Raw genomic sequence first — 17,919 nt, forward strand, 5'->3', positions numbered from 1 at the left:
AGCTGAATTTAAATGCAGGGGTTCTGGACGAATCCCATACAAAATTGTCTGGAGGGGAAAAATTTTACAATCTTTAGGAACGCTTGAGACCGCACAGAGACAAGTCTCTGCCCCAGAATCCAGCATCATAAGCTGTTTTCTATTATTTATTAGACCTTCTACATAAGTTAATTTCCCGGAAAAATGTAAAGGCAAACGTACTACTTCAGAGGTGCATTTCTCAGAAGCAACATTAGATGGTGTTAATATCGTCTCATTAGTTCCCATTGAAAGATCATTTTCAGAATTTGCAATTGTTACACTTTGAATTTCTGATGAAGGCGAGTGCTTTTGGTGGGGAACGACCCCTTCCGAAATAACATCAGGGGAGGAAGGAGAAAGTGAGGCCTTCTCACCTGTTGTCAAAAGTAAGGAACTGGAGGGAACTGGAGAAGGAGTATCCTTCTCCAACGTTATGCGTTTTTTGAATTGCCAATATGTTCCGAGTTACTTGGGGAGGGGGGAGGGGGTAACGCTGGTATGTGAGGTGCATGCATGGCAGGAGAGTAAGGGGAGTAAAAAGGAGAGAAAAATGGGTAGGGAAATGGAAATTGGGTGTGAAATGTTTGTTTCTGAAATTTCTTCTGCTTCTTTTTATTTTTCTTTTGCTGATTTTGCTTTTCTTTTCCCGTATTGTTTTCACTGTGTGAATAACAAGATTCTTTGGAACTGCTCTGCCGTGAGCAATTGGAACAATAACTGTTTTGTCGTTCTAACTGATGACGTCTGTCTACTCTATCGGCAGAAGATTCGCGTTTGTTACGGTGTTCCGCGCCTGAATAGCTATGATCACGTGACCTATTTTCGTGGATATGCTCTCTCCGTGGAGATGGTTTACGTGAAAACTTCCGGGCGGTTTTATGCGAATGCGGGGAGGATTCCCTTGAATAATAGCGTCCACCCTTTGAAGCATAATTCACCGATGTGCAAGTTTGAGAATTTGCTAATGTATGCAATTGAAGTTTGAGTGATTCGATTTGTTTTGTTAACTCGCTAATTTGATCCGCGTTTCCTGAAGGGGAGGGAGTAACAAATTGAACGTGGGGAATCTGCACAGAACCGTGTAAAGAACTAGATTGTCCATTTGAAATTGAAGATTCTAGCCTTTCTCGTTTCAAAGAGTCTGCTGTTTCTAAAACTTGCGCCTGAGTAATAAATTCGTCAAAATTATTGATTGCTTTTTGAGAAAAGAAATGCAAGTAATCCGGCAACAAACTACATACACATTCTGCAAAGAATTCTTTAAAAGTTAGCTTTGGATTGTATTGATCGGCCATAAACTTTTTGGAAAAAATGAATTGACACAGAGATTCACCTGGTTTTTGAACTTTGGACTTGTACTCGGTGAGAGCCGTGATAGTTGCTTTTGACTTCCCAAAATATGTTAAAAATTCCTGCTTGTTGTCTGCCCAAGACTTATTTTTCAGTTTAGCTTCCTGCGTTTTATACCAATAATGGGGGGTGCCAGAAAGAGAAGTAGGAAAAATGCTACGGATTCTGTCGTCGTCCCAGTTATGAATTGTGGCCTGTCTTTCAAAGTTGGATAAGAAGTCCATGATATTTTCATATGGTCTGCCCGAAAAAAACCTCTAATGAAACAGGGGGAATAATTACAGTCGCAGGGGGAGGGGGCGGGTTATCTCTACGTGATGTCATGTTGTAATATCAAAGAAACACTCTAATATGATCTCTAATATTCGCGAACAAACTTAGACTGGATTGTTCCTATGAAAACAACACACAGATACACAAGGACAATTATGAAACACTAAATAAAAAATGCACAAGAAAAAGGATGCATAAAATCACTGTTAGATACACTCTAAAAGAAAGTTTCACTCAAATGATTCCAAAGGTAGGGGAGCCATGAAATATTTCTTGAATTAATTTTACAGTGGTAATATTAGTCTGCGAGAGACCAGGTAATGATATACTACTTTGGCTGTGTAAGAACTATCTCCTTTAAATTAGGCAACAAGCAACGCTGCTCTAAATGTAAATAAATCTTTCTTTCAGAGTGACCGAGCCCTTGGTCACCGACAATACACACTTAAAGGAAATCTATTTTTACGAATACTGAGCTCTATCGCACTAATTACTACTAGATTTGTACCTTTCTTCAACCTTCGGGGGATTGTCTTAAGAAATACTCGACTCTCTATTTAATTTGGTGATAATGTGTGTTTATTCACATCACTTGTATAGTTAGGCCGTGTGAATGCCTCATACAAGTAACTACATTAACATGGAGATTCCACGATCCTCACAAAGAGCCTTTAGATACCCTAATGCCAAAGTTATAGATTAGTTGTCACGTTAATTGTTAATCAAATTAATTAAAGCAGAACAAAACAAAATAATTGCCAGACACTCCTTAGGTCATTTGGCTGTGATTTATGAGAGAAACCTCTTTCAGAGTGTATCCTTAAGAATTCAGAAATCTACATTGCAAGAATTACTTACATTTTCGCTTGGTTTGGTCCCATCTTCATGAAGCACACACGATTGAAAATAAAGCACTTCGCGCACTTATTACAATTTATTGTTCTTCCGGGTGATTACATCCCACAGTTTCTTCACAAGTTCTTCTCCTATTTTCCTCTGTGGTGGAACGCTGTTAATTCATGGTTTTGGTGGCTCAGACTGCTACCGGCAGAATGGCTAAAACGAACCCAGGACCTCTCAGATGTGAGTAGTTGTCTAACACACTAGACCTAGTACATGGAGCCGTCATGGAGTATTACGTACGTCGTCTAGTAGCCTCTTGTTGTGGATGAATACTCGAAAGACAAAATCAACTGTTGAATAATCTTGAGAATTTCGGGGTTCCTCACACAGTAACTCTACGAGTGTGAATATTGTAAATGAGACCTCTTGACCCACATTCTCTTTGTTTATATAGTTGGCGTTTGCGGAACTCTACTTTCTAGCAAACGGATTTCTATTTCAGATTTAGCTACTGAGAGCTAAAAGAGAATGCTAGATCCTGATTTCTCTTTCTACCTGGACTAGATACACAAGAATAACCTGTGTTAACCGAACGATGTTTTCCATTTTCCAATTTTTAAATAAAATGAATTTATTAATTTTTTTTCATATTGTCCTGGTAATATTAAAGATTCATCACAATATTAATGAAAAATAAAGAATGACAAAGTGTGAAGGTAATGTATTGAGAGTAGTGACCGATGCTATGAGCCAAAATTTAGATTGGGATACCTTTAGACAAGTTATCGTTAGTAAATTTGTAACTCCTATAACTGCCCATATGCTAATTAGCGAAAGGGTTTATAGAAAGCAAAGGCTAAATGAATATGTAGATAACTATGTGAAATCAACGATGATCGCGATGAAAATTTTAGGATTAACTTATGAGGAATCTCAATTAACCAAGATCATTTTAGATGGGATTAACCCTAGTGTGAAATTTAAAATGCTGAACTACTATCTTCCTTCTACTAGAGTAGAACTATTAAATGTCTCTGAAAACTTTGTTCAAAGACATCGGGAGGAAGTAGAGTATTATAAACTATTTGGGACTTCTAAGGGAAAACAATTTTCAGCATTGACCAGTAAGGGATCAGAACTTAAGAATGCCTTTAGAAATACCAAGGAATCAGGATATGTTAATCGTAATTATAAATCGGGCTTAATGAACGAAGCATGTAGGGACTCGTTATTTCCAAGGAGTAATTTTAAATCTAACGATCGTCCGGTCGAGAAAAATAAACAACGTTTCAAGAAAATTCCTTCGGAGTTGGACGGCATGGTGGCAACCTTTGTGTCCGGGAAAGTTAATGACGTTTTTGCTAACATCTGTGTCGATGGTGGTTCTAGTTTCAATCTAGTGGCGAAAGATTTGGTGCAACGCTGTAATGTGGAACAATTTATTCGGAAAGTTCATGAGAGGTTAGTGAATGCTACGTCGGGGCAGGAATTCATTACGAACGAAGAAATAGTTTTGAACGTGAATTTATCTGAATTTTTCCAGGTAATAACTTTTCGAGTAGTGTCCAAGTTGTCGTGTGATTGCTTACTGGGAATGCCTTTTCTTCAAACCAATCAAGTAGTTTTGGACAATCATAACCGAATCATGATTTTGAATCAGGGTAAGAAGAGAGTTCCGCTTTTCTTTCAGCAATATTCTGTTGGAGGAAATGAAAGTAGATTAAGGTCTGTAGTTTGGGCTAACCAGCAAAGATCTCAGGACAAGAAATTAAGGATGAATCAAAATGACAAACGAGGTGAATTTGGACAAACATCTTTATATTTTCGAGCCGATATTAATTCGTCGGGGTGTTCAAGTAAAGGAGTGCAATGTGACTTCGACTTAAATCAACTAGAGGAGCAAGTTTTAACGATTAATGTGCCAAGTTCAGAACAGTTTTTGGAACTTAAAAATCTAATTGAGTGTGCACCATCTAACAGTGATAGACGTAATTCCGCTCTTTCTTTCGAGAATCAAAATGAGTCTTTCAATACTTCCGGTGCTCTATCCGAAATGGGGAAGAAGATAGATGATAAAGAACTCATTGTGAACAGTGGAAAATCTCATCCATCGGTAGACTTGGCCATGGTGTCAGCAATCAACTTGGATTCCCTGGAGTCGAAGGATAATGTTATCTGTAGAAGTGATCCGGTACTGGGAGAATAATTTACGAAGTCTTCAACAAATAAACCGTTACCACAGAGGAAAAGAAAGAAGAAGAATAGAACCAAGAGTGCTATAAAACACTGCAATATTGTCGTTGTTAAAAAGATACTAACGATGGGGCTAAGACTTTAGAGAAGATACAGCATGAAGATGAAAAGAAGAAACCAATTATGAGTTGGAAAGACAGTGAATCCGAAGCTTCCGACGTAGATATTGAATTAGCCGAGAAGTTTCATTCGTTGGTGAATAACAACAAAAAGTATTTTAGTGAAACTATCCCTCGAAAACAAACCAAACCGAGACGATCAAAGCAGGTGAAAAACCAAGATGACATATAGTTGAAAAACCATAATTTTGATGAAAGTTGGAAATATCGAGACCCAAGTGTTATATCGTTCATAGACTCGATCACAAAGGAATATGATGTGATCTGTGAAAGGGTAGGATGCATAAAGGACTATTATGGTAATTTATATTTGTCAGGAGAGAAACCCTTCAAACAGACTCCTTTCCCAATACCAAGAAATAAGGAGAAAATTTTTGATGAGCAAATACAAGAGTTGATGAGCCAGGGTATCTTAACAGAAGTCAATCATTCTAATTACGCGAATAGTTGTTTCTTAGTTAGGAATAAAAATGACACCTATCGCATAGTTGGGAATTTTGTGAAAGCGAATGAGCTAATTGTAAATGATCCTTTTCCATCGCCTAATTTGGAAGAATTTTTAACTGGTTTAGCTGATAAACAATTTCATACGAAGCTGGATTTACGAAAAGCATATTTTCAAATCCAGTTAGATAAGAGCTCAAGGGACATCACTACGATCGTGGCACCAAAGGGTCTATATCAATTTAATAGGGTTCTAGTAGGAATAAAGACTGGGAGCAATATACTTTCAAGGGTAATGAGTAAAATACTTGGAGATCTTGAAGTAGAGGGAGTTAAATGTTATTTTGATGACGTTTTAATCTCCTCATCAAATCTAGAAACTCACAAGGAAACTATCAGGAAAGTAATGGAACGTTTTCGTAAATATAACGTAACCATTTCTTCTGATAAGTGTATGTTTATTTATAAAAAGATTAAGTATTTAGGTTACATAATATCAGGAGATCAAATGGAGATCGATCCTTATCGAGTTGCGGCAGTTAGAAACATTCCACCTCCGAGAAACAGACAAGGCCTAATAAGGATTCTCGGATTCTTTAGTTATTACTCGAAATTCGCATCTGAGATGCAGGAACTAATGGGTCCACTGACCGAGTTGAAGTCCACTAACTCGAAATTTGTATGGACTCAGGATCGTCAAAGAATCCTGAATAAGCTTAAGGATATTTTGATTGATAACATCGTATTGAAGGTTCCCGATCTCAACAAAAGGTTCACCGTCAACGTGGACGGTTCTGGGAAAAGTGTGGCCGGCTGTCTGTCTCCAATGAATAGTCTTGGGGATATGCAACCCGTAGCGTTCTACAACAGAAAACTGTCTGAGGCCGATAAACATCGAAGTATTTATGAGATCGAATTTATAAGTTTAGTAAAAAGATCTGGAGGTTTAGGAATTATCTGGTAAAAGAATTTGATGTATTAATTGTTAACAAAGCCGTGACTTGGATTCTTAGCAATTCCGAGCGTTTGATGAAATATGGCCTGCTTGGTCGAAACCCTGTGTCAGTTTGATTTCCAGATCAAACCTGTAAGATCGGCTGATAACTTAGTGGCCGACGTATTGAGCAGAGTTTACGACCCTTTCGAATTTAGTATAGTCGAGGGACCTTTGGGTTTAGCAGCCTTCAATAACAATTTGAGACTTGCGCATACTTGGAAGTTACCTTTACTCCAAGGGTCAATTGATGAGCTTCAGGACGAGGACCCAAATTTGAAGGTCATCAAGAATCGAATAAATAATGGACAGAATATTCCTGGTCATATTCTCAATAAAAAGGTTCTTTTGAGAAAGACAAATTCGGTCCATAATCTTTATAAGATCGTTATACCAAGGAATCTAACAAAAGTCCTGATTGAATACTACCACCAGGACAAATTGGTGGGTGGTCATTCAGGGGTATACAGGACGTTAAAGAAGCTGATGAAATGCTTCACTTGGGAAAAAATGAAAGAGGAAGTGAAAGAATATGTCCAAACTTGCCATAGATGTCAGCTCAGCAAAGAAGACAATAAAAAGAAAATGGGTCAGCTTGTCTCTGAATATTGTAAAAGAATTGGAACACACTGGATGATAGATATCATTGGTATATTACCTAATTCCAAAGGTTATAAGTATATCTTGATAGGGGTGGATAATGCCAGTAGGTTTACTGTATTAGAAAAGTTGCGTACTTTAACGTCTGCCTCTATAATTTCCAAATTAACTGAAATTTTCAGTCGAGTTGGTTTTCCGGAGGCTATCTCGACTGACAACGCCTCTGTGTTTGTTTCGGAAACGTTTAAGAAATACCTGTTTGGACTAGGCATAAAACATATCAGACTTAGTCCCTATCATCCAGAGGGAAATATTTCAGAGAGATTCATCAAAACCCTAAAATCATCGGTCAGGGCTTATTTCGCCAACAAGCAAAATATGTGATCGACCCTCATTCCAGATCTCCAGTTTACTCTTAATATTAGCGAGCACTCAGGTCTCAAGATGACTCCAATTGAAGCGTTTTTCAGACGTCCCTTTTTCTACCACTTTGGAAGTTCTTTGGAACATTTTTGAGACAGATTTGGGTGGTAGATCTACGCAAGAGCTGTGGGTGAAAGCTCTGGAAAACATGGAGAAATCCTGGAGTAAGAGGAAGAAATTAATGTTACAGAGAAGGAGGGAAGTTTCCCTCGAAATTGGCAGTAAGGTCCTGATCAGGTCTCACGTGAAATTGTCCCTGAAAGACCAGGTAGCCAAGTCCCTCAGCGACAAGTGGTTTGGGCCTATGATTGTCCGGAAATTCTTAACTACAAATACTATTTTGGTTTCAGACGAGCAAGACAGCCCTGGATCTTATCGTAAGAGCAACGTATCAGAGGTAAAAGTTTATCGAGAATCACGGCATTGAGATAAAAAAAAATTAGAACTTGAAGAAGTTGGAAATAATATTAACAGAAAGGGTAAAATTTAAAATTATATTAGTTTATTGTATTTAGGAAATTTCAATCGTGTAATTCCTGGAACAATTGTGTATATTTGTAAATAATGTATTCATTTTCTTCATTACGAATATTTGAAAAAAATTTTTATACTTTTAAAATATATAAATTCATGGCCATGAATTTTAAAAAAAAATTCTCAAATCATAAATATTCAGTTATTTCAACTATGGATTTTAAATAATATTTATTAGTATTGTTAATTGATAGTATATATAGCTATTCCTTTAAAATTTCTATAAGTGAAGATATTTGTAAATATTTATTATATATTGATTTTTATTGTTTTCTTTATATTTTTAGATTTCCAGGATTTGAGAAAATTGCTGTGCATTTTTTTTCCCGGCCGGTAGTGGTTGTAAAAAAACATCCTGCGGTCGTTAATGTAACTCCCATTCCCGGATGCTTCTTCACAAAATAAAGAGATAAAAATAAAAAAGAAGAAATGTAAAATAAGATTGTCAATAATTGGAAAAATGTGGAAATGAAAGAACTGTTGAAAGAGCCTTTTAGTCGCTCGGTTAAAAAAATGGTTAATATTTATCCTTTTAAAGAGGTTTAAGAAATGTAAAAAGAAGGGTACCAATGTATGAGTCGATTCGGTAGTTCGCGTGATTCGCTGTTAGCGCGGTTCCCTCCCCGTTGCTTTGTCATAACTCTTTGTTCCTAACGTGAGAAGGTTCTCCGTTCTGTCTGTGCCTGTTGGAGTTGTTATGTCCAACCTTGTTCTTCGTCGTAAAGAATTACTGTATAGTGGAGCAAGTGAGTATCGAGCAAAATTAGTCTGAATGCCGAAACTCATATTATTATATTTTCCTCTTTTGATAACATGGTAAAAGGATTTTTTAAGGCACGAATTCCGTAACTTTTTCCAAAGAAAGAACTAAGAAGGTTCTAACAGGTTATGCCTCAAATGGAAAAAATAATTTATTATATTAGTCAAGTTATTGGTAACGGAACTTATAGTCAGTATTTTAATGTACAAGAATGTACTACTAGTCAATTGATGATTGAATGCTTATTCTTTATAAGCCTAATAGAACAGAGTTATAGTGCCATTTAATATGTGTAGTTGGCCAGTTAGACTAGGTGTTGTTGGTATTTTCCTTTAAAGGTGAAATAAGAAAATAAGGCTAGTGCAGTAGTAGCATGCTAGTTCCTATTTTGTTTAGAGGAACGATCATAAGATTTATTTATGACAATAAGATCTGACTTAATGAGGCAGTAGATATTTTGGCTGCTATCCTATGAATATTATAGCTCACGTTCCCGAATCAGTAGTGGTTTGGTGGTAACAACCTTGGGTTAATAAGGAAAGTAAACTGAGCCTAAATCTATGATTAAGTTATCTGTAAACAGTAATAGAATTGTGTATAACCGGCAAATTATTTCTCTTTAAGGAACTATCTTTTGTTCACTAGTTTTTTTTAATGGTGGCATGCGAATGTGGGTGAAAGGAGCATTCCTCGCAAAAGACGTATGCTATGTAACATTGAAAAACTTGTTCAGAGGCCGATTGGATTACAGTAGATAACGTTAAATGTTGTTTTCTGAAGGTTTACACCATAGCTCAGTGATTGCATGCTTTGGCGCTTTATTAAAAGCCAATTTAGGTTATTAAAACTTGAAAAATAAGACGTTGGTCTTTTATGATCTTGTGGTTCCTTTGGCCAACTAAATAGCCAGGATCTTTTGAGCTAATCCTTCTTGGGCTCTTGAGGTACTTGTGCAGCCCCCCTCCGAGAAAATAGATTACAGTTTTTATAAGGCATTTAAACTGAGTTTTCTCGATTGGCGTGAGTGTTGAATGAAGTCAGACAACAACTTACGGATTTGGCTAAGCAGCAAAGAGGAGGTAAAGGGTGAAAAATAAGTAATTTTTGATAAGGTGAGTGAACATTTTTGCTCCGCTAAGGATCGTTGTTTTGCTCCGCTTTGACTACGACACTTTTATCGATTTGCTTTTTGATGACTTGTTCTCCTACCGCATTTTCATTGTGTAGATTCTTTGGATAGAATTCCTTCTTTGGATTATTTTTATTCACGATCCTCATTATTCTTTCGAATTCCGACCTTGTACAATCGAAATTTAATTTTTTTCCTCCCACATTATCATCACGATATATTTTTTGGATAATCTGATTGGATTTATTTTTGAAATAATTCGACGATCCGATCCAAATACTTCTCTTGATGTATTGTTCATTATATTTTTTTTATTTATATGATTTATATTAATAAGAGTAAATATTTCGTCCGATTGAGTTCGTCAGCTTTAATTGAAACATACATTGGCAATCTCTTTATTTTTCTGAAATTAGAGAATGAAATTGAGAATCAATTAAATTATAGAAATAATTGTGAGTTATTATACAATGAGTTCTTGAGAATTACTATATATAGGGTGTCCGAATAATATACATGGATTTTTGTATGGATTGAGAATTCTTCGATTGGAGAAGCCTTATGAAAGTAAAAAATTTCTGAATTAGTCTTGGAAGCTTATTAGCATTGAAATTAATTGTTTATTAAACTAAATTTGATTAAATTGTTTCGCGATTGCAGAAATATAGAGTTGTATTAGGATTTGACTCAGAGCTTGGACTTTGGTAGTTTGAAAGTCGAATGAAATTGCAATTTAAAAACAACTTAGTGTATATTAAAAGAGAATAGGATCGTTCTTTATTTGAACTATTAAATTCATTATTCAGATTTTAATAGAAAATAAGATACATATATATTTATAGTCAGATTTCAGCTTTAGTGGCTTTAAATGAGCACGGATATATTCCTATATATTTTTTATTAATTATTTATTGTTGTTGGTCTATAAGGTGTATATGCATCATTCAAACGCTTTGGTACATATACACTAGCCACTATTTGAAATAAAATTGTTATTCAAGATTGAAATTTGTCTCGTTATTTCATATATATTTGAATATGTATATATTGTTTTCCTTAAGAGAAATATTAGGTGATTTCATATGAGTATTAACCAACTTGAATAGATAGAAGCGTTGAGATCCTTCATCACTAGTTCCGTCTTCTAGGGAATTACTGGGCGGAGCTCAGGATTAATTTATTTATATTTTATTTTTATTCTGAATTCTCTCCGGTTCTAGCCCAGGGGGACAGGAGCGTTACAATACTCTATGCCTGTACTATCATGTCAAATTCTAAAATTTAGCTCTTTCCAAAATTTAAAGTGTGCCTTATTTATCCTTCAGAGGCACTTTAATGTATCCCTATCATGGACTGCTATACTCATTTATACTGTAAAATAACTTCGTCAAAGTGATACATTAAGTTAATTTTCTCTAAATTTTGAATATTGGTAATTTTGTACTCATGAAATGGAAGGAGGTGGATATTCAAAATCTAGAGGTATCTGTCCTGGGCCTATACACCCATTCTGGGGTGAACCAAGGTATCTGTTCCTTCTGGATGGTACTATGCACCCTCCCTGGGAATAGCATATTTACTACTGGGCCAGGAACCCCAGGGCAGAAAATTTTCTTCATTAAATGCTAGAATTAGTTGTGCAATAACAGTGCAGGATTATGCACGTGCTTGCGCGTCAAAATGAAACGGAACTATTCGTCTTTCTTGTTCCCAAAGGCACATTTGAGTGTTGAGGACGGAAATGTTTTGGAATGTCAAAATAATAAAAGAAACCTGTCTTAACTGGCGAATGCAATATTTGAAAGACAAGAAAATTATGTACAGAAAAGAAAAGGGGTAGAAATCAATAATTTCTTGTTTAATTGTTGATCACCAAAAAAGAAAAGAGATAAATTTAGATGTAGCTTTTGCAAAGATTTCAATGTTCAAAAAGATATTATTTAAATTAAATCCTTATCTATGTACTAAACGAGGAATTGATAGCAAACTATTTCTGTTTCCGATTTCAATCTTTATCGTACTACATATATATATATATATATATATATATATATATATATATATATATATAGATATAGATATAGATAGATAGATAGATAGATAGATAGATAGATAGAAACAATATGAAATAGGTGATACGAATTTTCAAATGGATTTAGAGCTGTAATAATATGTTTTATCTCGAACTTACCTCTATTCAAGTTGGTAGTAGTGGATTTTCATGTTCAACTTTGACTGTCGTAGAACAAAAATTTCTATAGCCTTTGGAGATTTATCCGCTCTGTCATTCGATTCGTGAAACTGAGTAAAGTTTGAAAACTCTGTCACATCCCTGAATCGAGTACCACCATGACGCAGATTTAAACTCCCAGAAGGTGTAGTCTATACCGATATCGTTTATTTTGGACTATGATGTAAATCTCATATACCTTTTCTGAACGACAAGGTATACTATAACGTGTCTTAATGATGGTTTATTTCATTATTTCAATGGAAATATTTTGTGGTAGGATCTTTCAAAAATCAAAGAGTCACAATTTACCTATTGACAGTATTGGAAAAGAAGAGAAAGTTCGACAAAGAATCCAATTTAAATAAAATAAAAAATATGGAAGACAGTATTCGAGATTCTACCCTTACATTGAGGTTTTTAATTACTGAGTATCTCCGAAAGATGAAGAATTCGAATGTGCATGTTAACATAGTGGTGAAACAAATGCTTCCTTTTACGAGCAGTATACGTGTGTGCTTTTAATTAGAAAGGACAATAGCAACAGATACGAACTGTTACGAAGGCTGGTTTACTTTAACTTCTGTAATGGTAGAATCCATACTCTAAAACAACTTCACACTTCTACATAGATGGGGTCTAGTAGATTCCATCTTGATATCTCAGTCGGAAATAATAATATTGTTCCAATCGCAACAACATAAAGACGTTATTTGTTAGTAGTACTAGTATTATTTTGACAATCCCACACTCATTATGACAGCAAAAATATTTGAAATTTCTATTGCAAGATGTGTAGAATTAAAACAATTATTTACATTTAGCTTCGTCGGAGTAACAATCTACCATATTTTCATGTTTTCTGAAGCTATGCGTTTCTCTTCAAGATCTGTGCAACACAAGTTTCGTTGCCACTAGAAAACTCTGTTTCACTTGAACTATTTGTTACGGATCACGTGTCCTATGGATTTTCGAAATGCCCTTCTGTATTACTCTTCTCATGACTATCCTCGGGAGATTCCTCAGAATATAAAACTCCTTCTTCTGCAAACCTCTCAGGTGCTATTTCTCTAAAGTTCTATCTTCTAGACTTACTGACTTTTCGATATTCCGTTTTCTAGATCTCATTTTCACTGGCTAGTCAGTGTATCTTGAAACTAACACCAAATTACACTCGCACATCATAATGCGACACTAACTTGCCACGAAGGAAAGTAATTCTATGATACAAAAAATTATGAATAAGATTTTTATTATTAGCATGAAGTTTCATAAATACATTCATAATCTGGGAAGCTTACAGCGAAAGGGTTAAACAGAGAAAATTACAAAACAAATACCGACACAATGAATTATTTTTATAGTCGAATAGATAGATGAGTTTTCGTTTGATAGATGATTATTTTGATTGAAAATGAAGTTAATTCAACAATTAAATTTATGAAACATCTGTCAAATCCTAAGTCTGGATTTATATGAGAATAAAATGTATTTATCTAACAACGTTCATGTACATAATAACAAACAAACAATTATTTCCTATTGGGATCTGAGATACCCCATGCATGGAAACTTAGAATGCTGATACAAAATAACAGAAATCTCGGAAATCGTTGTTTGCACAATGCTAAAATTACGTAAGATGCAAAACGATATTTAGATGTAACATGTCACGATAGATGAAGATTTAATGCAGATCTTTTATACCACAAGACACTTTAATTACCTCTATGGAGTTTGTCAGACCTCACATATACGTTCTAGGGTTAAGTCATCAGAAAAGAACCACATGAAATAGCCAAACGGGGATAAGACAAAACTTTTCATTGGCGTTCCCTTCGCCATCTGATAGATTAAATTATTTGTTCAATCAATGGGTTATTGCAAAACTTGGTAACATATTGAATGCAATCGAAATGTATGTCAGGTTTTAAATACATTATATAGTTTGATTGCTCTAGTAGAAAGGGTGTAATAGAGTCGCAATATCGTCGAATGAAAAATGGTTACGGTGGGACCTATATAAGTGATGGCTGTGTGCTTGACAGTTGCAGAGAATCTAAAGAAGAATTTACCGATCTACACGATGAGCGACTCTAAGCGTGAAAATCAATGGCGGTGAACGATCTTGCTTAACACGTAAGTCATGTTGCTCGTGAAAGTTGTAAATTGCAATTTCTGACCTTGTACCTGAATTGAAACTTTCGTGAAATTTCAAGCACAGCACCTGAAGATATCGAATTACACTTGGCGGATACTTCGATTGCACTGGATATGTTTCTTTCACAAATTTGCTATTCCACAAATATTGAACAGTAGGGTCTGTTTATCGGTGTCGGAAATAGTCAACATCCAATAGCAATTCCCCTCTGATTGCTTGCTGGAGGTTGAGAAAATAAACCTCATAGATAAAAGTATAATTTGCAGAATATACACTATTTAAATTAAAAAAGTAATTTATTCCACCAAATAAACACTGTAAATTATTTTGGACAACGAACAACATATTGCTCGGTACTACAAAAATTCGTTTCCATTTTCTCAATAACTGCGCTTGAGTGTTCATATGTAAAAACGTTATTGTATTCACTTTTATGTGATCTACCACTGATTTATGTCTTACTTTTAGACAATATTTTAGAGAAACAAAATTTAAGTATTATTTATACTTTTAGCCTATATCTTAATCGTGCTATAAAATGTTATCTTTATAATGCCATAATAAAAAGCTTAATGATGATATATAAAGATATTAGTTTTACTTAAGTAAGTAGAATCATTATTGTATAATATGAATTTTTACTCTTTCAAAGCCATTCGTTATTCTACGTTTTGTCGGACACTATTGATGATCTTCCATACTCACGCATACCATTTTGTTTATTTTTTACAAGTTTTATCTATTGGTATATATCTTAGTTCTGAACTTTTTTTGCCATTACATACTAAAAATACTATATAATTTATTTCATATTTCAATAGAGAAACATAGAATATATTATCTACCTGGGGTTAGTATTTTAGTACTTTTGTGTAAATCAAACAACGTTTGTTATTTATGTAAATGACAATAATACCTGGAATAGAGGGAAATATATTTTTGATAATAGCGATCAACTTCGTTATATGTAGAGACCGGATGTTAGGCAAAATGCCTATTCGTTAATATTAAAAATATGCTCAAAATTAACGTTTTAAAGTTTAAATAGGAGGTTATTGTTTGAATTTAAGCCAATTTTATTTTGTCTATTTCGCCTGTTATTGCCTAAATAATTGTTTAGTGCCTAATGTTGCCTATTCTATGCATTTCTTCAAAATATAGGGTGTGCAAAATCTTGCTTGCAAGTGCTAGGCAGCTAGAAAATATATTAGAAAGACCATTTTGCAGTCACAATTTATATAAATAAACAGAAATCACTTCGTGACACACTAACCATATCAACACATTTTTATTGACATGTCTCTTACTAATAAAAAACAGCGATATATACGAATTATTCTTGAATTTATTGTGGATATGTCCAGCTGTATGGCGGCCACTGCTTTTGATTCATCAGACTTTACTCGCCAAATGTAAAAAAGTATTCGCCACTGGCGAGCGGGTGTGTGGATTTTTAAAACCAGATAATATATAATATATAAATAACATATTATATATAAATAACATATAATGTAAAAATATATATACACATGGAATGCATGTCAAGCTTCGTTAAAATAAAAGAAGACACTAAACAAGTAAGTTTATATATTCTTTGAGCATTATCTAAGAATTTATTTTTTTTAATTGCATTGACTATTTGTCTTCATTATTTCCAGTTACATTATAGTGCCTGTTTTACTGCCTTTATAATATTAAAATGCCTACTTGCATGCCTGTTTTCCAGGTTTTAAATGTCTATACTTCCTGACTCTAATTATATATTGCTTAAAGAAGAGGAACAGAGTCGACTATTGTTTATTCCCTTTTCATGATACAATTAATAGCGTCTATACTCAATATTTGTCTCACTGTGATTTATCTTACTGACATTATGCTATGACCTAGACGATATGCAAAATATATTCATATTGTTTTAATTTTTTTCCTTTATATTTTTAGCGATAACTTTCTGTATGCCTCAAATATTAACTAGGGATAATTCCATACCTGGACCCAGTACCTGGAGAAAACCTATATATATCGTCTAAAAGCTCTTGCCATGGGAACTACGAAATCGTTTTCAAATCACGGACAAGCCAGCAACCTGACGTTATAAGGGGCTTGATTTATTGGTTTATGTGACCCGATGTATGGCATATTTCACAGAAGTAAAAATGAAACTTACGATTCATCGCGCGTAAGCTTCTGAGCCCATCATGTTCTTTTTTGGCTCATTGTTAGAACGAGACTCGGGCAAGGGATTTATAATATCACTTTGTATCCAGACGTACCCATGTGGTCAGTGTTGTCAACGAATTGAAAATACAATGTGGGAAATGGGTTTTGTACCATTGGATGTAGGTATAACCATGAAACATGGAATAAATAGCATTCGTCACTAGAGAAAATATACTGTCGACGTATTCCTCTAACAAGGACCCAACTTTGTCAGTGTTGCCAACCAAGTGTAAATATGAAAAGTTATAAAACATATTCCGTACGATGAGACGTTTATATACCGAGCTTGGCAGAAACATTATAAGATATTATATCAAACAGACATTGAGTGTGACTGTCTCCCAACTATTATAGATTGTCAGTGTTGCAGACCAAGTACAAACATTACAATGTTTAAAATGGTGGATGTGCCATTGAAGAAATATATAACAAATCTGCAAAATGCATATATGACTCATCCATCCCTTTCTTTCTATACGAGCTCCTAACCTGTGTTGTTGCGTGATGAACAGTCATGTCCCACGATATATGTTCAGCTGCATGTTCATATCATTAGACAATATAAAAGTATCACCAAGCTAGTATACTGCTATTTGAAGAACATCCATTTTGAAAACGTTAGCAAATCTGACAGACTCAGGTGCTTGGGGATGGTAACAACCACATTATGGTTTATGTTTTGTCGAATAATATTGGTCTCTATGTGTGCAATGGTACGGCAAACTTTCGAGAAAATTATATTAGAATGGTTGGAAACACTGACAACACTTGTGCTTGTGGGATCACTCTAACATACTAAAAACCTAGTATGAGTCACAGCCTAATTACGAGTATGTCCGCCAATCCGTAAGCTCAAGCGAAAATCTTGAATACTGGGGTGCTTGGAAAACGGGGACACCACACTATGTTAACCATTGTCCAATGCTTCTTCTGTCACATTTATTACATATATTCGTTCAATGGCACACAAATTATTTTCAACATTGTGGTGTTTACATTTGATTGGCAAGACTGGCAATCTAGAATGGCTGAGAGAAGGTTACACTTAACGTCTTTTTGCTATAGTGTCGTGTGATGTTTCTGACAAGCATGGTGCAGAAACATCTCATTGTACGGAAAATGTTTTACAACTTCTCATCTTTATACTTGGTGGCAACACTGACAAACAGGGGTCCTTGGGAGAAAAACACATTCTCCATATATTTTCTCTAGTGATGAGTGATGTTCATTCCACTTTTCAACCCATTTGCCACATTGCATTTGCAATTCATTGACACCTGACTAAATGGATACGTCTGGGTGTAAAGTGATATTATCAAGCACTTGCCATAGTCACGTTCTAACAATGAGTCGAAAAGGAACATGATGGGTTCAGAAGCTTACGTGTGACGTATCGTAAGGTTCCTTTTTACTTCTGTCTAATATGCCATACATAAGGTCGCAAAATCAACAAACTAGCCTCTTATAACATCACGTTGAAGGTTTGCCCTTGATTTGAAAAGGTTTCATATTTCTCATGGCAAGAGCTTTCAGACGATATACAGGTTCTCTGCAGTCACTTGGTC

This window comes from Thermobia domestica, chromosome 2, assembly GCF_964235325.1.
Source record: "Thermobia domestica chromosome 2, izTheDome1.hap1.1, whole genome shotgun sequence".
Classification (NCBI taxonomy): domain Eukaryota; kingdom Metazoa; phylum Arthropoda; class Insecta; order Zygentoma; family Lepismatidae; genus Thermobia; species Thermobia domestica.